Raw genomic sequence first — 20,908 nt, 5'->3', positions numbered from 1 at the left:
GCTCCTAGATGATTACATAGTCTTAGCCGATGAGCATAAAGTTGAATCCTATTCTCCCAGGAGCTTGGGGTGTTGGCATCTCCCCAACTGATGTGAAGAGTCTGCAGAACAGAGCGTGACCCACAAATGTTCTTTCTCTGATTTTGTTCTAACTGCATGCGCGCTTATCTCTGTAAGAGACTGTTGTCTCTTCAAAGTGGTCGCCTGTCAGGAGGCTCTTAGGGGAACTTGGCTCTTGGAAATGTCCCAGAACCTGTGGCACCACTTTGAATGTTCTCAGCGGAGGCCCATTCATCCTCTGAGGGTGGGTCTGGTGTTTGGAATTAGCAAGGAATCTTCTGGATCCAAGACTGCTGACTTTGGGTGGAGGTTTGAACTGGGAAATGCTGACAAGGGAAAGCTAGAATTAAAATGCAGGGGGCGGGGGAGGGTGGAGGGTGGAGAAAGGTTTTCTGCTATGGAGGGCTGTGGTTCTAATTTAAGCAGTTTTAAAATAAATGTGTGGAGGGTGGTTCTATTACGGGTCAGGAAGAGAAGCTTGGGGTATGGAGGCACCAGACCTTTTTCGGGGCTGACCTTGGACAGAGGGTGATGCCCTCCCAGAATTAACTGTCCCCTGATATTCGACTGAGATCCTTTCATTTGCAAATACAGAGCCCTGAGTGAATGGGCTCAAGCAAAAATAGGAACATATATTCTGAGAATTCAGGGGTGTCTCAGAAATCCAGAGAGCTGGCCTGGCCTCACGGGGGCTGATACCAGGAGCTGGACAGGGGCTGGGAACGCAGGCAGCACTGCCGGTCTCTATTCCCACTGTCTCTCTCTTTTTTGAAATTGTGGTGAAATACGCATAACATAAAACCTATTATTCTAACCATTTTTTTTTTTTTTGCGGTACGCGGGCCTCTCACTGTTGTGGCCTCTCCCGTTGCGGAGCACAGGCTCCGGACGCGCAGGCTCAGCGGCCATGGCTCACGGGCGCAGCCGCTCCGCGGCATGTGGGATCTTCCCGCACCGGGGCACGAACCCGCGTCCCCTGCATCGGCAGGCGGACTCCCAACCACTGCGCCACCAGGGAAGCCCTCTAACCATATTTAAGTGTACGGTTTGGTGGCCTTAAGTGAATTTACAACGCTGTGCAGCCGTCATCACCATCCATCTCCAGGATTTTTTTTATCATCCCAAACAGAAACTCCGCACCCATTGGAGAACAACTCTCCATGGCCCCGCCCCCATCCCCTGGTAACCAGCCTTCTACCACTGTCTATGAATTTGCCTATTCCAGGTACTTCATATAAATGGCACCATATAACATGAGCTTTTGTGTCTGGCTTATTTCACTTAGCACAATGTATGTGCAGTTCATCTGTGCTGTAGCAGAAGTTCATTCCTTTTTAAGGCTGAATAATATGCCATTATATGGATGGATCACATTTTGTTTATCCATTCATCCATCTATGGACATTTAGGTGGTTTCTGCTTTTTGGTTGTTGTGAGTAATGCCAATAGCATGATCTCATCTCTGCTTCTCTCCTTGCATCTGGGACCAGATTTCTCAGTGTCTCTAGGCATGTGGCAGAGATGGCCACCCCGCAGCTTTTGAGTTGAAAGTGCTCAGTTCCAGCCTCCAGCAGAAACCCAGTTCTAAATTTCTGAGGCAGAGACTGTGAGTGTCACATGTATATGCCATGGCATGGGCTTACATGGTACCAATATGGAATCCATCCTTGGGAGTAGGGAACGGTTCTAAGAAAGGACATGGCAGTTGTTTGCGACCTGGCAACCTCCTCCTCAATAAGAAACTAAGGGACTTCCCTGGTGGCACAGTGGTTAGGACTTTGTGTTCCCACTGCAGGGGGCCAGGGTTTGATCCCTGGCTGGGGAACTAGATCCTACATGCATGCCGCAACTAAGAGTTTGCATGCCACAACTAAGGAGCCCTCGAGCTGCAACTAAGGAGCCCACCTGCCACAACTAAGACCCAGAGTAACCAAATAAATAGATAAATAATTAAATATTTTTTTAAAAAAGAAACTAAGCCAGGACACCCCCAGATGGAAATATGTCCACTTTGATGAACCTATCTGGAATTTTAAAATCAGAAGACTCAGAAAAATGCTGTTAATTTCTGCATACATGCATGTTTTGTGTCACCCGGCTTATTGTTTTTGAGGGCTTCTATAAGTCATCCTGGGCCCTGGTTGGGCTGATACCTTGACCTGGCCTGGGGACCTGCTTGCCTTGGAGGCCAGTTGGCTGCAGGTATGGGAGGAGGGAGTGTCATCCAGTTGCTCTTTCAAAACCTCTGGGGCTGGTGGTCCCTGGACTAGCCCTGCCTCTGCCCCAGCATCCTCACTCATCCTTCAGGCCCCTCAGTAGAGTGACTTGTACCTTTTCCAACTTCTGTTTTGTGACTATGAGCCACTAACTAACTGACATGAGACACATCTCTTGATATTATGAAACCTCAGTTTTCTTAGTGATGAAATGGCTAATAATACCTGTCTGTTTTCTTTAGATGTTGGTGCAGGTGTCACATGAGACTGATGACTACAGAGCAGGGGTTCTCAACTGGGGGCAATTGGCCCCCCTGAGGGCATCTGGCAGTGTCTGTAGACATTTTTGGTTGACACAACCAGGAGGGGTGGGTACCATCGGCATTCAGGGGTTAGAGACCCGTGGAGCTGCTAAACATCCTACAGAGCACAGGATGGTTCCCACAACAAAGAGTTATAGCTGGTCCAATACATTAGCAGTGCCAAAGGTGAGGAACACTGGTCTAGAGCCGCTTGGAAGATTCATTCATTCTGCAAGACTTTTTGAGCATCTTTTGGCCCTGGGTGTTGGGGGAGGAGGGACGTTGGTGAGGATTCAAGGATGGAAAGGACCCAGCCCCTCCCTATGGTGGGGAGGGGGCAGAGGGTCTGGCATGTAGTGAGCACTTAGATTCTGTTTGTACATCAAAGTTTTCCTCAGTTAGTGGAAAGCTTGGCATGCAGCTGTTTAGGCCCTGCACAGATGGCAGAGCAGACTAGGAGTAAAGGCTTGGTGTGGGGAGGGGCTCTTTGGGACACTGGATCAGCGAATAAACAAGTTGCTGTGGGTAAGCATAGCCGCTGTTGGCAACAGGCGCTTCCCCAGCGCTGCCCTGCGGCCTCACCCAGCAGAGCACTTCTCAGGAAACCAGTTACGGTGTGGACGACGGAAAGCAAGCCTCCCCCAACCTCTTGGAGGGACCAACAGTTTGGGAAAAAGAAGTGGATGTAGATTTATTGAGTTTTTTCTGAACTCATGGTTTTTTCTCAACTAATATTTAGCCCCTCCTCTGCCACTGGGCCTTGGGGGTGGGTGGGGAGAGCAGGGGCCAGAGGAGGCCCCCAGAGAGCAGGAGAGATGCCTTTATACCTATCAGAAGATATGGGAGTGTGGGGTGGTGGTCCAGATTTCCAAAGAAAAGCACTGAGAGTGACTCTGGCCCCTCCCGCCCTCCTTCCATGACCTTTGGTGCTGCTTCTTCTGGGAGGCAAGGCCCAGGCCCTCCTTCTGGGTGGGTGAAGGCAGTGCCCTCTGGGGTGGGGCTCTGGGAACGAGAGTGCAGCCTTCTGACAGTGGCAGCCTCTCCCCGGCCAGAGCTGAGGGAAGGTGCTGGAATGGAGGCAAGGGAAGTGGTAGTAGATAGCATCTCTCGTCTCAAGACCCCCAGAACAAGGAACTATCCCTCCCAACCCCAGCCAGGCCCTCTGGAAAGGAGAGCCCTCCCCTTCTGCCACTTCTGTGGATGGAGGGGCCACTCCTCCATGGGCTTCTTTTTGCTCAAACTGTAGGCCCCAATAATAATGACAAGGAAGCTCTAGAAATGACAGAAGCCTTCCCGCCTGCCCAGTGCTGCTCCAGGTGCTTTCATTCTGCACTATTCCCATGCCCACCTTACAGCTGGCTCCCGGTGGAGCCAGGAGGTGGTCTGGCCCTGGTCCAGAGGTTGGCAGCCTCCCAGGTGGGAATCCAGTGAACGGGACCTGTGTACTCTCTCCCGTGGGGTGGGACTTCCGATCCTACTAGGGTTTGCTGAGCCATTTGTGCCCCAGGCCTGTGTGCTCACCAGAGGCTTCTGCTTCCATCAGCCCATGATTCAAAATATCCATCTACTGCACTCCCCATGTGACCCTGGGCAAGTTACCGATCTCTCAGAAGCCTTAGTTTCCCTCTCTGTAAAAGGGGGAGACACTTTTGCAAGGCTTATACGAAGTTATTCATGGAGTGGATAAAACGTTTAAGAGCAAAAACCCAGGATTATCATTATTATCATCATCTAAGGCAGGGATCAGTAAACTTTCTCTTCAAGGCCAGACAGCAAATATTTTGCCTTTGCAGACCCTGCAGTCTCTGTCACCACTCAATTTTGTCTTTGTCTCTCCCAAAGCAGCCATAGACAATAAGCCAATGCCCGTGCCTGTGTTTCAATAAAACTTTATTTACAAAAACAGGCGAAGGGCCAGATTTGGCCCTGATCTAAGACCTTGAGGCTTGACTGCCAGTGTCCTGTAGCAGAAGGTGGAGCAGGGTCCAGGTCAGGTTTGGTGTGAAGTGCAAGCTGTCCGTGAGCATTTTAAGGGCAGGGGCTGATCTCCTTTGAGACCCCATCCTGGGTTCTCAGAAGCACATGGTTAGGGCAGAGTAAGTCTTTGTGCTTAAATGACTTTTTCCCTGATGTCCAGATGCACATGCTCTTAATCAGCTCAGCGGATATTTGACTAAAATCTTGGGGGGTGATTAACGCTGACAGTGAGAATGCAGACAGGGTCAGCCCTGGGTGGGCCGTCCTGCTTTCCTGAAAAGCATCCTGTGATCAGAGTCAACGTATTGTCTGTCCCCTGGCAGCCGGGACTCCAGCTTTATCCTTGCACAGTTTCATTTCATTCTCATGAGAACGCTGTCATATTGGGACTATTATAATTACTCCAGTCGAACAGGGGGAAACTGGGGCTTGAGAGACAAGGCCTTGCAGCTGAAAAGGGCTGGGATTCAAACCTGAAACATTCCAACTTCAAAGTCACGTTCTCTTCCACCCGTTCCTGAGCCAACAGGCAGCTGTCAGCGCTCAGCCCTTCTGCTCAGAACCCCCTTTTAGAGGGCTCCCCCCCGCTTTGTTCATGCCCCTCCTCCCTCCCTCATCCTAGCAACTTCCTGGTCCTCCCAGCCCGGCCCAGCCTTGCCCTGCCCTGCCTGGCTTGACTCAGTCTAGCCCTTCCTTGTGGGCTGCCAGGGGCCGCCTCCTGTGCTTCTGCCCGCCCGCCTGGCGGGTCTGGCAGGTGAGTGACTCACACACCTGGGTCCACTGCACACCCAACGAGGGGAGTCCGCGTACATGACCCCTGGGCTCCCGCTCGCCCTGTCAGCTGCGACGACGACCAGACGGGACCCTTCCCTGCTGCTGGGGCCCGCGCTGCCTTCTTCCTTGGTTGGAATTGGTCTGCACAGAATCCAGGTCAGGCTTTTGGTTTTTAAACATCTCTGTCCCTCGCGGAGTTGGAGGAGGACACTTTGGAGGTCACTGGGTGTGTCTGGGTCTCTGTTGCCGTTGACATCCTTGGGCTTCAGGCCCAGGGACACCCTGCTCCCTCCCAGGTGGTGGTGGGGCTTGGAATGCCTTGTGCTGGACTCAGGGAAGAGAACTCCGTTGGGAGCCTCAGTGGACATGACCTTGACCCTCGTGGCTACCTTGTGGGGCAGGTCAGGGCAACATGGGGGTGAGGAATGCAGAGGGAGCCTGGCTGCGGCGTGAGTGCGGTGGGAACTTTCCCCAACTCGCTGCTTAGGGTCACGGAGTTTGATAGCTGCAGCTGGATAAGGCCTCGGAGGACACCTAGTTCAAAGGCATCATTTTACTGCTGGGAGAACTGAGGCTTGGAGGAGAGGGAGTAACTCAAGGTCACGTCGTGGATTGGTGGCGGAACAGGGGCTGGAGGCCAGAATCAGCTGCGCCTCCCCGCCCAGGGCTCCTTCCCGGCTCTTCAGCACCTGCGCCGCTGTTTGTGCCCCTGGCCCACCTTGGTAACCCTCTCGCACCTCATCCTATCCTGGTTAGGAGGGAGGAATGCATTGCATGCAATCTCACGGCTGTGATTTCATGGACTCACAGTTGGAAGCATTTGAAAGGTCACCCGGGCTGTCCTGGCTGTGGGTCTCTGACAGGTGGCTGTTTAGCCCCAGCTTGAATATCTCCGGTGACGGAGAACTCACTGCATTTGGAGGTGGCCTTTTCATTTGTGTGACTGCTGTCTGGCGAAGGCTGGTGTAATGATTGCTGGGCACTTACTTGGTGCCAGGCGCTTTGCTAATGGAGTACATTACATGTACGAACGCATTTAATCCTCCCAACACTCCTATGAGGTAAGTTTTATTCTTATCATTCTTGTTTATAGCTGAAGAAACAGGCACAGAGAGGTTAAGTAACTTGCTCAAGATTTCACAGCTTGAACAAGGGGAGCTGAGATTTGAAGTCAGACAAGTCTGGTTCTAGAGCCCGACTGAGCCCTTAGCTCCGTGACTTGGTCGCTGCTGGGTGATGATTCCTGGGGTGGGGAGTCCTGCTGGGCATGGCGAGGCCAAGGTTGGAATGGGGAATTTAGATGATTGTGTGCCCCTCAGGCTGACCTCCCAGGAGAGGGACAAGGCTCAGAGAGGTGAGGTGACCTACTTGAGGTCACACAGCTAAGAGATGGCAGAGAGTCAGACTCTCCCTCTTGGCTCCTAACAGAGTGTGTGCCGCACCAGGCCGGCCCCTCCTCTGGGTAGCTTTTCCTCCAGAGGATCCTGGTACGTTTGGGGCAGAAGTGTCTGAGTGAGGATGCCTCCCCAGCTTTTGGTTCCTGAATCAGGGTCTCCTGAGGCTTGTTTGGGGACTACCCTCTCTCTTCTATCCCCCTGAGGGCTGAGCTCTTCTGGGATTAATGCAACCAGCCCTCCAGCTGGGTCTCCTCAGTTAGTGGGACTTTGGGAACTTCAGGGTGGTGACCGGTCTGGCCCCATTCACATCCCTACCACCTAGAAGGTGAGAAGAGTCCCTGCTGTCTCCTTCCAGAGCTCCCTCCCTAGGACAGTCACGTGGGCAAGAGGTCCCCAGGGTGATTCCACTCTGTCCTCTCCTCCTGATAATAATAATGATATTAACAGCGATATTGACTACTGGTCCTGCCACCATTGCTCCATTTCCATTAGTCGGACACTCACCACCTGCTAAGCTCTGAGTCAGGCAGCCCGCATGCCATAGTTTGTTCAGTCAATCTGAGAACTCCCATTTCACAGATGAGGAAGCTGAGGCTCAGAGAGGTGAAGTCACTTGCCCAGGGTCACACAGCTGGCCGATGGCACTGAAGTCATCAGCAGAAAGTTGAAAGCTCACATCATCCAAAGTCGCATGCTGAGTTCACGGTGCAGCCAGGGCCAGGGTCCAGCTTGGTTGACCCCAGATTTCAAGCTTTTCCTACTTGGCTCCTCTGGGCTGGGCTGCACTGCGGTGGGACTTGAGAAACATGGGTTCTGGTCGTGTTCTGCCTCTAAACACTACAGGACCTTGGGCAAGCCCCTCAGCCTCTGGGGGCCTGGGTCACCCCTATCGGGGTGCAGGAGCTGATCATTTCTTTCCTGTGATCTCACCGAGGGCTGTGAATTATATCACAGCTGGGAATCCCTTAAAAACCTTGACACAGGGAGTTCCCTGGTGGCCTAGTGCTTAGGATTCTGGGTTTTCACTGCAGTGGCCTGGATTCAATCCCTGGCTGGGGAACGAGATCCCTCGAGCTGCACTGTGTGGCCAAAAACAAACAAAAAACAACAAAGCAAAACAAAACAGCAAACCTTGACACAGTATGCATGCAGACAATTAGTGTGAAGAGAGGTAATTACCCAAGCTGCATCTCCAGTCCCCTCTGTGCCTGGGACAGCCTTGACGTTGAATCCCCACCGCCACCTTGGGATGCAGGAACACAAGCCTGGCTCTACAGCAGGGAAGCTGAGGCTCAGGGAGGTGAAGTCACTCACTTGAGGTCACAGGACTAGTAGGTGGGGAAGCAGGGATTTGACCTCAGAAGTGAACACCCCCATCACGATGAGAGACAGCTCCTTGGGGTTGGGGATGTCCCAGGGTACCCAGGCTTGGAGCAGTGAGTGGGTTTGGAGATATCGACCCTTTGGCCTCAAGGGGGTCAGACTCCCAAGAGCAGGGTCCCAGGAGCTTAGCAGGTGGGTTCAAGGCAGGTGGGGCGGTGCTGCCGTGAGGTGAGTCCCTGTCTCCCCTGCTCAGGCCTCTCCCACTTGGCCCTTCAGCAGAATGAGAGGGACCTCCCCTCCCCCATCCTTCCTTGTCTCAGGGACAGAGGCAGTCCTTGTTCCAAGGGGACAGGAAAACAGGGAGCACTCCTGAGCCATTCTGGGACCTGCCCTGAAGGTAACCCTGATTCCTCCTCCTGGCCCAGCTCAGCCCAGCTCAGCCACTGCAGAGAGTCGTCGGATGGCCCAGCAGAGGGAGGGACGCATCGGGGTTAGGTCGCACTTCTGCCCACCTCTTCCTTCCCCATCTTTCCCTCTTCCCTGCTTTTCCTCCTGAGCAATGTCGTAATTGAACCTGATAACCATTCATTCTATCTGGTAAGAGGGGGTCCAATATCATGGCTTGTTTGAGACTGGCTGGGGTGGGCGAGGGGACCCCAGGCCGGGAGCCAGGAGGCTGCCACTTCTTCCACTGCGTTCTTCACGCCTGGTGTAAACTTGAGCAAATCCTTTGCCTTCTCTGGGCCTCAGTTTCCCCTTCTGTGAAAGGAGGGGTTTGGCTTGGATCATCCCTAAGGGCCCTGCCAGCTTTGAAAGTCTCTGACTTGCTTGAATGGATGGCCCCGAGGTGCCCTCTGAGCTCCCTGCCAGCTCTCTGTCCTCCCCACGTGGCCCTGGGAGCACAGGCATGCAGGGAGGCTCCCGTTTGCTTCTGATACGTGGGGACTGGCAAAGATGGGAGTAAGCTCCCTAAAAACCCGCTCCTACTCTGTCTGGCCGATTTTTGGAATAAACCCAGGGTGCCACTGTTTGACTACAGGGGAGAGGCTGCCTGAGGCCCTTTCCACCTTGTTGTTTGTGGAAAAAGTATGGACGTTGGGGTCAGACTTGGGTTCACATCCCAGCTCTGTCCTTCCTGATGGTGTGAACTTGGAAAGGCTGCTTGGTCTCAGTTATTGCATTTGAAAAGGAAGATAATAATACTGAACTCACTGAGACCTTATGAGGGTTATGAATTCTCCCAGGCAGAGTACTTGGCCCAGCAAATAGTAGATGCTCAATAAAAGAGAGGACAGGTCCCTGGCACCAGTGCCAACTGATCCCTCATGGCTCCAGAATGACAGGACGCCTTGTCCGGGATCTCAGTGACACATTCCATGCAGAGGAGCGGGTGTCTCCTGGTGTGATAGGGATGATATGGCCCTAGTTCTAGTCTTTCCTCTTCCTCTTTCTTAAAGTTGCTCTGGAAACTACAGAACTGGGCCACATGCCTCAATGCCTGCTCTCCTGGGGCCGCTGGGTTTCTTCACCACCCCACCGCCCCGAGTCTTGCTTTCCCCACAGAAAACCGGGAACCCTAGGCTCCAGCCAGGGCATAGTGGGGAGCGGGGCAGCCTGCCGCACACTGACCTCATCCCCACATCTGGCTGGCTGGCTCAAACGACTGATCAGAATTCACAAGGTGTAAGGATTCATGGGTCAGGGTGAGATCTCTCCAATGAACTAGAGAACGAGCCCCCTAAGGCTCAAGTCTCCTGGGGGGTGGTCCAGAATTTCACGAGCGCACCCAGGGAAAGGGCTGGAGCTGACTTCAACCAAAGCCCGGGGGCTGGCACAGCTGTATTCCTCGGCCCAGCCCTGGAGCCGCAGGGCAGGCAGCTCACTGAAGATGGAGCATCGTATGGCTGCCCCTGATTCACAGACATGCGTTTGGGGACGGAGCAGATGAAATTCCCTGGCGAAGTGGTGGTTTCTGGGAAGGGGGAACGTGCCTGATAAAGCTTCGTGCTGCTATCTCAAAGCTCATTACCCAAAAGACGTTTCTTTTTTCCTTCCCCTAAAAATCAGCACGATCTCCTCTGCTTTTCCTGGGATCCTGGATGGGGGATGTTCTAGTTAGTAGAGAAGCCGTATCCAGCTTCTTCCTGCTTCACCCAGGGGGTGAGTGGTTTTTTTCCTGTAGTTTTTCAATTGTTTTCATCCATCCATTTGTCCACCCATCCATCTATCCATGTGCCCATCCATCCAAAGACTGCTTATTGAGTGTCTGCTCTGTGCCAGACACTACATTCTAGAGATACAACTCTGTGCAAAACAGGCCTCCTCTCCTTAGGGAGATGACAGTATAGCAGGGGTGACAGACAATTTAGGCAATATAGTACCCGGGGTGCTATGGCCTCATCTATTTATCAGTTTCCTTACCTGTTGCATGGATGGTAACTGTGCCTATCTCCTGGTAGTGTGAAGATTTGATGAGATAATACAGGTAAAGAGTTGGCCCACTGTCTGGCATGTAGTAAAGTGCTCAGTAAGTGTTAGCTGTGATAATAACGATGCTCATGAGCATGGTAAAGACGATGATGATTCAGATCACCTAAAACAGTGCCTGGCACTGACTAGCAACCATGCACATCCATAAGTTGTTCTGGGCAGCAGCAGGTAATAGGGGAATGGTGACCAAGGGCAGGCCCCGAGCCAGCTTCTCAGGGTGGGGCAGTCCGTGAGCTAATCATCTCAACAAAGGGGCCGAGGGTGCTGGCCATGCCATCTGGTGGCAGGGTGTGTGGGTCTGAGGGGGAGCTTGAGTCAACGCAGCTGCTTCTCTGGTTGGCCCAGTTAGGAGTTGGTTATGAAGCGTCTTACGGTGAAATCAGCCATGAGACCAGGCACTGTAGACTGCCTTTGCAGGGCTGGAGCAGGCTATCTGGAAAGTTCCCAGAAGCTGAGAGAGGGCAGGGCAGCCAAGGGCAGCAGAGGTGGGGATGAACCCCTGCACTGGGGGCTCAGCAGGGGGAGGCTATGGATGAAGTTCTAGGGGGAGCAGCCATACGTGGTCAGGGGGTCCCTGGTGGTCCCCCACGGGGCTGATGAGGGTTGAGGATGGCAGTCTTATTCACCACTGTACCCCCAGCTCCTGGAACAGTGCCAGGAACACCTTAGGCACTTAATTGGGGAGTATTAGTTGGACGCATGCTGTCTGATCAGGCCACCCAAGACGGCTGTTCTCTTGCTCTCCATACATCCCCAGCTACACCAGTCCCTGCTTCACCTACACCCTACTCACAGGACTGACCTTTCCTCTTAATCATAGAGCCTAATCTGTAAATGTCTACGTACTTGCCCCCTGGCCCAGCTAGTGATTGTTCTAATCTTTAGATCAGAACATCTCCACCATAACTTAACAAAGGGGCAGTGAGGGGATGATCCTCTGCTGGTTTCCCTGGTAACCGATGAGCCATCCTGATGTAAGTTCCCCCTATAACTAGTAACCTCTTCCCCCCAAACCCTGGAAGCAAAGACGGCAGCCATGTCCTGCCTACTGTCCGCCGCACGTGGAAGGGTGTCGCTCCAGGACCTTGTTTCAGACATGTAAGCTCCCCCATCAATTAAACCATTAATGTCTCTGTTGCTGACTCCAGGCTCTTTCTTCGGTCTTGAGGCTGGACTAATACAGGGCTGGCAGGCCTATGGGGTGCAGCCCAACACACGCCAAGACGCTGTTGGGATGGTCTGGCTTAACTATCATGCTGGTTTACCTGTAGGAAGCAGTGGTTCTGGAACCCACAAGAGTGGGTGCAAACCCCGGTACCCCTACTTACCAGCTCTGTGGGACCTTGAATAAGACATTTCCTCTTTCTGAGCCTCAGTTTCCTCATCTGCAAAATAAGAATTGCAGCATCAGCCTTGAGGATTGTTGGGTAGACAGGAGATGGCCAAAGGATTTAGAAGTGACAGCTGTTGTCATTTTCCACACATCTAGGGTGACACCCAGAGTTGTGAGCCAGGACTGTGGGATTGGGCTGGTGGGGACGGAGTGTCTGCTGAACCCCACGTTGTGATGTTTTGGGGAGGTGTGGTAGCTGGAGTCAGATAGACCTAGAATCCATTGCTTACTTGCTGTGTGACCTTAGGTGGTCTACTTACCTCTCTGTGCCTAAGTTCATCATGTGAAAAAAAGGGGATCTTGAAAGCAGCCATTCTACAGAGTTCTTACAAGAGTAAATGGGGTCATACATGAAGAGCACAGGGACTGGCATATCCCTCAGTAAAGGGGGATTTACTGCCCAGTAAAGGGGGCTGGCTTTATCATTGGGGGCCATCCGGGAGGAATGGGGTGAAAAGCCTTTCTGAGCGTGAATGTGAGATACGGTGAGGGACTCTGCGTTTCATCCGAGGGAAGGGGCTCAGGTCCCTCCCTGATGTGTTGGGAATCCCAGCCCGCTGTGTCTCTGCTGACGTATTGTGTAGGTGAACAGAACCATCCTGGTGAAGTCTTTGAGGTCCCAGAAGTTACTTGTTTCCAGGAGAAAACCTAGGAAACCCATTTGGCTTCATCTCTTGGGTGATCTTAACCTGAGGCCACAGGGTAGGGCGGAAGGAGCAGATTCTGGATTTAAATCCCCACTCCTCTACTCTCCCACTGTGTGACCCTGGGCAAGTCACTTAACCTCTCTGGGTCTGTTTCTGTATTCATAAAACTGGACAAAACCACCTTCCTTGCAGGATTCTCTGGAGGCCGAGCACACAGTGGGCCTCTGTAAAGGGGAGTGATTTGTGCAAGTCTCCACGCAGGGCGAGGGAGTAGGTGTTAATGAACGCTGGGGTTGGTCCAAAAATCCAGTCTATAAAACTCCTGCCTGCAGCTTCTGGTGCGTTGCTAATGGGAGTTTATGTGAAGGACACAGCGGGATAAGGGCCCATTGTTTCCAGTGGGGACGGTTTTATGACTCTTAGAAAGCGTCTTTCATCTGGGAGACCAGGGAGCTTATGGAACCTCCCAGCCCTGGGCGGTGAAACTGGGGGATGCTGAAGGTTTCTGGGGCTGGTGCCAGGCTGCAGTCACTGCCAGGCCCTCCTGCTGACAGGGGTTAAGGCCTCCCTGGAGTGTCACTGCAGCGTCAGGCTGGCAGCCGCTGTGCCTCCCTTTCCCCAGGCCTAGGACCTTCTCTCCTGGAGACCTTCTGTCTGGTCCCCAGTGCCCAGCCTGGTCTGCTTGGCAATGCTGGAGGCTCACTGGGTCTGCCGGGTTCCCTTTCTGCTGCCCCTCCTCAGCGGCCGGTGCCATATCCTCTTCATTCTTACGGCAGCTTCTAGAATAGGCTTTGGACTCTGTCTGCTGTCAGCTGACCGGCAACTCTCATTGCTTGGGAGGCTTGCCTGGCACCCTGAGCCCTGGGTAGGGGCAGTAACCTGATGCCAGGAAGAGAAGACCTTGTCTCTCTGTCCTTTCTGGCTCCTTGGCCAGGTCCCAGGCAGAGAAACCCAACCTCCCCTTGGCTCCGCAGGCAGCCCCAAGTCCTCTGCCTGCTTATCCCCAGCGGAGGCTGCAGCTACCCCGAGGAGTAGGTGAGGCTGGCTTCCTAGGGTAGGCTGGGCTGGCACACGGGGCCGGTGGGCATGGGCTGATGGGCAGAGGATCTTAACATGTTTGCAGCTGCCTCTGATGGCCCAGGCTGCGACTTTTCCCTTTTCCGTTTCATCTTTTCCATTTGGGGAGATACAGAGAGACTAGAGCAGGATGTTTGGATACATGAATTGGTCCCAGAATCCCCCCTCATCCTGTACCAAGATGGTAGCCATGGGCAGTGGGCACCACTCTCCTTTGATCGTATGAATAAAAATCCACTCAGGTGAGTGCAGTGAAGGGGGGTTGTCTCTGTAAGGACACAACAGTTCACTCAGATGGACATTCAAGGCTAGGACAGAATATCATTGTGCCTCAGTTTCCTCGTCTGTAAAACAGGGATAAAAGTACCTACTTTATAGGGTTGCTGTGAGGATTCAATGAATTAATACATGAAAGTGATTAAACAGAGCCCAGTACAGAGTGTTATGGAAGAATCTGCTATTATTATTGCTAGGGCTAGGTGACCTCTGCCTCACTGTCTTTTTCTCCCACTTTACTTTTGCTGTTGTTGTTTTTGTTTTTCTGTGGCGTTTTTGATCTCCCAGAACCTCAGCTTGAACTTGGCTGTGGTTTGTTGCAGCATGATTGCCAGCTCTGGCTCGGCGCCATCTTTCAGGTTCAGCGTCCGTGGTCATTTGACTGACTCAGCCTCTCAGCTCTCCAATGCCAAATTCTTGAGTGAGACGAGCTGATGGGCCCAGTGTCGGTCAGATGTTCACCCTGTTGTCCAATCAAGCGCGCTGGGGAATAGGTTGCTGTCACGGCACATGGAGGTGCACGCGTCCTGGCACGTCCAGTCCAGCCTCTTCAGAGCCTCTACCAGAGCGGCAGAAGAACTGTGAACAGCGGTTCGGTGCTATTTCTGTCAGTCCACAGGAGCGTTCCATGTTTCTAAGTGTTCAGGACAAGTTTTCCGAACTCCTGCTGCTGGCACTTGGAGCCTGTGTGGCTCACAAAGTATTGGTCCATTTAAAATTTGAAATAGTTGCCAATGTTAAAAATCAGGGGATTTCATATGGAAATCTGGATTTCTAGCTTCTCTTGGGAAAAACAATACGAAAGCTTCATAGTGCACAGTGACTCATCTTCCAGAACTGGGTGGTGACTGCCCCTTTTATCTGGGGCAGTGCTTTCCAGGCCTCCAACCTTGAGACATAGTGTCAGTGGTCATGTTCAACCTGCTTCTCCCATTTTCATCTCCTACCCGACCCCCTAGGTCCTGGAATTTGCTACCTTACTCCATATGCTGGCTCTTACCTAGGGAAGGGAACTGCGTAAAGAACAAGAAAAATTATGTAGCTTTTCAAAAAAAAATTTTTTTTAATATTTATTTATTTATTTGTCTGCGCTGGGTCTTAGTTGCGGCAGGAGGGATCTTTGTTGCAGCATGCGGAATCTTTAGTTGCGGCATGTGGGATCTAGTTCCCTGACCAGGGATTGAACCCGGGCCCCCTGCATTGGGAGAATGGAGTCTTAGCCACTGGAACACCAGGGAAGTCCCTCAAAAATTTTGAATATATACATGAGCCCAGTTCTGTGTTAAATAGTCCACAAATATTACCTCATTTAATCCTCTAAACAACCTCATAAGGTAGGTATTATTACTTTCACCTATACTATATAGATCGTTGAAACTGAGGCTCAGAGAATTAAGCAACTTGCTCTATATTAGCACGGGCCATCTGACTTTAGAAATGACTTTAAGCTTACAGAAAAGCTGCAAGTACAATACGACTTTCCCTCTGAGGCATTTGAAAGGAAACCACTGATGTGACGCTCCTTCTCTTTGGATATGTAGTATGTGTTTCCTACAAACAAGGACATGCTCCTATACAACCATGATACAACCATCAAAGTCAGGAAATTCACATCATACATTTCTACCACCTAATCCTCACACCCTCTTCAAGTTTTGCAGATGGTCCTCATAATGTCCTTTACAGGCGAAGGATGGAGTTCAGACCACATGCTGCATCTGGTTGTCGAGTCTCTTTGGTTTCCTTCAGTCTGGAAAAGCGCCTTGGTCTTCCCTGGATTTTTGTGACCTTGGCACTTTAGAAGACATTTAGAGGAACGCCCCTCAATTGGGGTTTGTTTGATGTTCACTTGTGATCATGTGCGTTGTGCATATCTGGCAGGAAGATCATGAAGTGATATTGTGTCTTTCTCAGCGAATCACATCAGGAGACTCATGATGTCAAAATGTCCCCCAGCTGGTCATGGTAACCCAATCCGACCACTTGGGTGAGAAGGTAACTGCCAAGTTTCTCTACTGTAAAGTTGCTCTTTCCCCCTTTGTGGTTAATAAGTATTTTGTGAGGAAGTACTTTGAGACTCTGCGAATAGCATTCCTAGCTTTCAATTCATTCATTTACTCACTTACACCGGTATAGACTCTTGGAAATTCTGGCCCAGCAATATGTTTCAGGCACAGCTTGTGCCTCCTCTGGAATCAGCCATTTCTCCAAGGAGCTCTGGTTCCTTTTAACAGAGAATGGTATTGGCCGCACCGCGAGGCATGCAGGATCTTAGTTCCCCGACCAGGGATCGAACCCATGCCCCCTGCAGTGGAAGCGCGGAGTCTTAACCGCTGGACCACCAGGGAAGTCTCAGAGAATGGTATTTAGAAACCATGATCTGACTGCTAAGTGTGTTCATCGTCATTGGGTGTCCCTGTTCCCAGGCCCTTTTGGTGGACAGAGCTATGAGAGAGCTATGAGCTCACACCCAAATCTCCAATTCCAGTCCAACACCACAGGGTTCATTCTACTTTTCTCCCTTTTCATATTTGTATTCGCTTCTCCAACAGTGTTTGGAGTTTGAACTCTTGACAACCACTATACTAGCCTGCCTCTCATCAATAATACTTATGATCGTTTATGATAATATAGTATCAAATAGCATATTTATCTAATTTTGTTGGTGAGATGTTGAAAAATCTGTTAGACTATATTAGTCTTCTATCCCTTCAAAATCCTATGGGATAGAAGAGGGCAAAAGGATTATTGCTCTTTTACAGGCATTGGGACCAAGTGGAAGAGGTTGAAGGCTGTTCTCAGGGTCCCATGGAGAGCGTGGGGTGCAGAGCCCTGTCCTGTGTCTGTGTCCAGCCCACTGGACAAGAGTGTCCATCACCCCCAATGGTTGTTTTGGGAGAACTTTGAGACTACATCCCCAAGAGAAAGAGCTGCTCGGACTGTCCTCTCCCTTACACTAAGGCCCATAAAGTGGTAGCTCAGAAAGTCAAGTTTCCTTCTTCACCTGAGCCCCCCATACCACCTCTAACTGTGTGTTTCCCCACAAATGGCAGGTCTTGAGTTATGAGGAAACTGGGAGGTGGTGGGGAGATTGCTCGGTGCAGCCCAGCTGCCTTCCAAATGCCCATCCTACTGAACAGGGACAGCAGTGTTACTAAAAGAGAGTTTCATTTTGGTAAGACAGATTATGTCGTCCTCATTCATAATCCAAATGCGACCCAGCCTCTCTTAGATAAGAGCCTGTTCATGACTGGTTTGGCGATTCAGGAAATAATAAGGACTAGCTGCTTTCTGCACACTCTCCGTTCATACTGCCTGTGCAGGGGTGGTGTTTGGACTTGGACTTGGGAAGTCCACTTTCCCATCTACCCTCTTCTTTTTTTTTTTTTTTTTTTTTGCCATACGCGGGCCTCCCACTGTTGTGGCCTCTCCCGTTGTGCAGCACAGGCTCCGGACGCGCAGGCTCAGCGGCCATGGCTCACGGGCCCAGCCGCCCCGCGGCATGTGGGATCTTCCCGGATCGGGGCATGAACCCGCGTCCCCTGCATTGGCAGGCGGACTCTCAACCACTGCGCCACCAGGGAAGCCCTACCCTCTTCCTTTTTGATCTACTACAAGCCTGGGCCAACGGAAGCAGGGCCAGGCTGGGAGGCAGAGGCAGAAGCCCTGGGTTCCCATCCTCACTTTGCAACCAGCTTTCTAGGCAGCCTTGGCTAAGTCACTTAGCCTCTCTGACCAATGGGAAATACTGCCACGCCCTCCCTCCCTCCCCTCCTCTTTCCCAGGTCAGCAGTAGAGACCAGGGAGAACAGAGTCCCAGTCCCATCCAGATGTATCATCCATGATTATGCTTACACAATAGATCCCGCCCCACCAGAATGCTCAGCGAGTGGGAAATTCTGGTTAATTGAATGTTCTGGGACATGGAAACGTTCCCAGAAATCCCTTTTGTTCCTTTTGTGGCTATTGAAACCCATTTGTTCAACTATTTAGCAAATATTTGTCTCGTGCTTACGCTCCATCAGGCTCTGTCCCAGGTGCTGGGGATTCCAGCATGAATGAGATAGCAGAGTCCCAGCTCCTGAGGACTCACAGTTTGGGGGAAGGCATGGGGTGAATACCCTACACAACACGGTAGGATGGGTGCACGGAGGAGGGGACCGTAGGATGCTATGGAAGCCCAGGAGCCCAGTCTTGGGTCACTAGAGAACAGATCCTTGAGAAGGTGTTTTCTATGTGCAGAGCATCAAAAAGCCACAGTGTCTGGGGGACGGAGCAGTAATGGCGTTTCAGGCAGAGGGAACAGCATAGGCAAAGACCCAGTGAAACGCCTCGTACATTCATTCGTGCTGTGGAGCTTAGCGTGTGAGGCTGGGCAGGCGAGAGAGAAGGGGTGTATGCGTGTCAGGAGAGCAAGAATGCAGGAGAATTGGGCTGGGCTGGGGCCTGGCCTGACCTAGAAGGTGAGGGCTGCAGGCTCATTTATTCTCGAGTATGTGTTTCCTGATGTGCTTTTTTTTTTTTTTTCTCATACAGTATAAGTAGAATGTAGATGGAAAATGAAATGAAAACACTAATTCACAGAGGAGGGGCCTCAAGGTCAAATGGATGACACAGGACTGGGAGGAATGGTGACAAGTGGAAGGACACGGCTTTTTCTAAGGGGCCACCACTGCTCCTTGGGGCCTATAGAGTGTGGCCATGGGGGCCTGGCATTACCAGATCGTCAGATTTGTTAAGAGAAGCCAGCAGTCTGGCAATGGATGGGAAATCTCTCAATTGTTAAATGTTGGTAGCTAATTAACAATAATAAAATCACTGCGGGCAAAACAAAATGCTTCTGCAGGCTCTATTTGTTCTGTGAGCTGGTAGTTTGCAACCCTGGATCCAGAAGTTTCTATTGATAAGGGTTTGAGGGTGTCCACTTGGTATGCCCCTAACCTGTGCTGGGCTCTGGGGGCACAATGGGGGCCTGAGGTATGGCCGCTGCCCTCAAGCTGGAGACAGTTCGAGTCATTACATGCCCAGAATCAGCTAACAGAAACAAAAGCGCTAACAGAAGCAACTAACCAAAGCATGAAGTGCTGTAGACTCAGAAGGAGAGGTGGTTGGGGAACAGAGGCCATGTGGGGCAGCTTCCTGGAGATTCTGGGCCTTCTGATCATTCTGGGAGGGAGGGTAGACCTTAGTGCAACCAAACAGGGGGCAGGCATTCTAGACTGGAGGACTGAGGAGGGCTCAGGCCCAGGAGGGAAACAACTATAGCCAGGGAGGGGGGCTGGAAGAGGTCTGAAAGGCTGCAAATGCAGGTCCAGGGACTTGTGCTTTTTCTATGCCAGCAGGACCCGAATATCTAAATTCTGGTCCAAGGCTTAATACCGTGAGCCCCGAGGTCACTGGATAGACATCTGAAGACGTTCTTGCTGCTTTCCTGCCATTCCAGAAACTTTCCTCCCTGCTGTCATGGCCATTGTTTACTCTTCCCTGGAATGGACAATCCAGCAGGGTAGGGGCCTTGCCTGTTTTGTTCACTGATGTCTCTTGCGTACCTAGAATGATGTCTGGAACATAGTAAGTGCTCAGCAAATATTTACTGGCTGTACAGTGTGAGCCCAGGGCTGCCCTAGGCTCGGGGGTTAGGATGACTTTATGAACAACTCTTAGGACAAGCTCTATGGGGCTTATGTTCTTGTGTGGAGATGGACAATAAAAAAGCAAACCTATCAATGAATAAGATGATTTCAGAGAGCGTGGACTGGTGTGGCTTGTCTGGCTGCACTGTAGTGGCCTGTTATCCCTGTCTCCTCCTAGCCTAGGAGAGCCGAGGGGGCAGGGCCAGGGTCTGTCTGGTTCCTTGTTTCATTCCTAGCCCCTGAGGCTGGTGCCTGCCAAACAGGGAGTAGTTAAAAGAAAAAATGTTTTTGCTGGCTGTAGGAAAGAACGAACAGGCCAACACAGACTCCAGGCTACACACACCTGTGCCCTTTGGAGGCTGCAGAACTCTTTATCAAGCCAGGAGTAATTGCTGATAAGCCTGAGTGTGAATTTCTTTGCATATAGGGAGGTAGCAGGGCAGTGTTTAATAACAACAGGGATCATCTTAATTAATGAGCTGATAACTGTAATTAATTGCATCATATCCGGAGGCCCTCTTTGGAATTCTGAGAGGGAGTAACTAGGGTTTGGTAGCTTTGAGTACTGGAAGGGAAGGGCATGCTAGAATCTCGGTTCCACCTCTTCCTTGCTGGGTGGGCTTTGGCAAGTTACAGCCCTGGGCCTCCGTTTCCTCATCAAGAAAATGGAGCTACATGGCAGGGTGGTTGCTAGTTCAAAGCCCTCAATGCCTGCAGCTGCCAGGATTATGGTTCCTGAGGTTATTATGGGAAACCAGGGTGCAGGGCTGATGTAATGCGTCAGGAGGGTTCTCTGCGGCAGGGGCTCGGTGGGGGCCCATCGCAGGTCTGGGTTTTCCTACGGGACCAACCCAGGCATCCCTCACCCTTCTGGGGTAGCCCTGGGCAAGCTCCTATAAGTGAGGGAGAAGCAAGCAGCGGGCGCGGGCCGGAGACCTTTCCAAGGGAGAAGCGGGGAAGGGGGAGGGGACACGGGGGTGGGGATGAAGGAGTGGGGAGCCCTGTGAGACCTGGAGGGTCTTGCCCCAGCCCCTGCGGGCGTCGGTTTCCCCACCTGTGTGGCGAGAGGCTGGGTGGGCGGGAGGGAGGGAAGCCCTCCTCCGGCCGCGGGGTGGGGTCGGTTGGGGGAGCTCCCGGCCTTCCGGGGGTCGCCGGGCGCGGCGGTCTGGCCAGCAGGGGTTAAGCGGTGACTTCAGCCGCGGCGAGCAGGCCGGCGGGCCGGGCTGTCAGGCGGGCGGGGGCGGCGCCGCGTTGCGTTGTGCGCCGCGGCTGGACCAGGCCGCTCGGCGGCGGCGGACGTCACCGCCTAACCCCTGCTGGCCAGACCGCCGCGCCCGGCGACC

The 20,908-nt window shown here is 52.1% G+C and overlaps 1 protein-coding gene across 5 annotated transcripts in view; it reads left to right on the top strand.

The window, feature by feature from the left end:
• Positions 1 to 5,232: 5,232 nt before the first annotated feature.
• The window catches only part of ARHGEF10L (Rho guanine nucleotide exchange factor 10 like), a 178,611-nt gene continuing 162,935 nt past the window's right edge, over positions 5,233 to 20,908 (top strand). For 4 of the 5 annotated variants that reach the window (XM_029228733.1, XM_029228728.1, XM_029228729.1 and 1 more), the window contains exon 1: positions 5,233 to 5,485. The gene's annotated coding sequence lies outside the window, so the exon portion shown is untranslated. Of the gene's footprint in view, positions 5,486 to 10,182; positions 10,210 to 20,908 lie in introns of those variants that run through there. The other variant, XM_029228724.1, reaches the window with a different exon arrangement.

The sequence above is a fragment of the Monodon monoceros genome, unplaced genomic scaffold (assembly GCF_005190385.1).
Source record: "Monodon monoceros isolate NGI ecotype Baffin Bay Population unplaced genomic scaffold, NGI_Narwhal_1 Super_Scaffold_18, whole genome shotgun sequence".
Taxonomy (NCBI): Eukaryota; Metazoa; Chordata; class Mammalia; order Artiodactyla; family Monodontidae; genus Monodon; species Monodon monoceros.
This window is presented reverse-complemented; position numbering and strand designations above follow the sequence as displayed.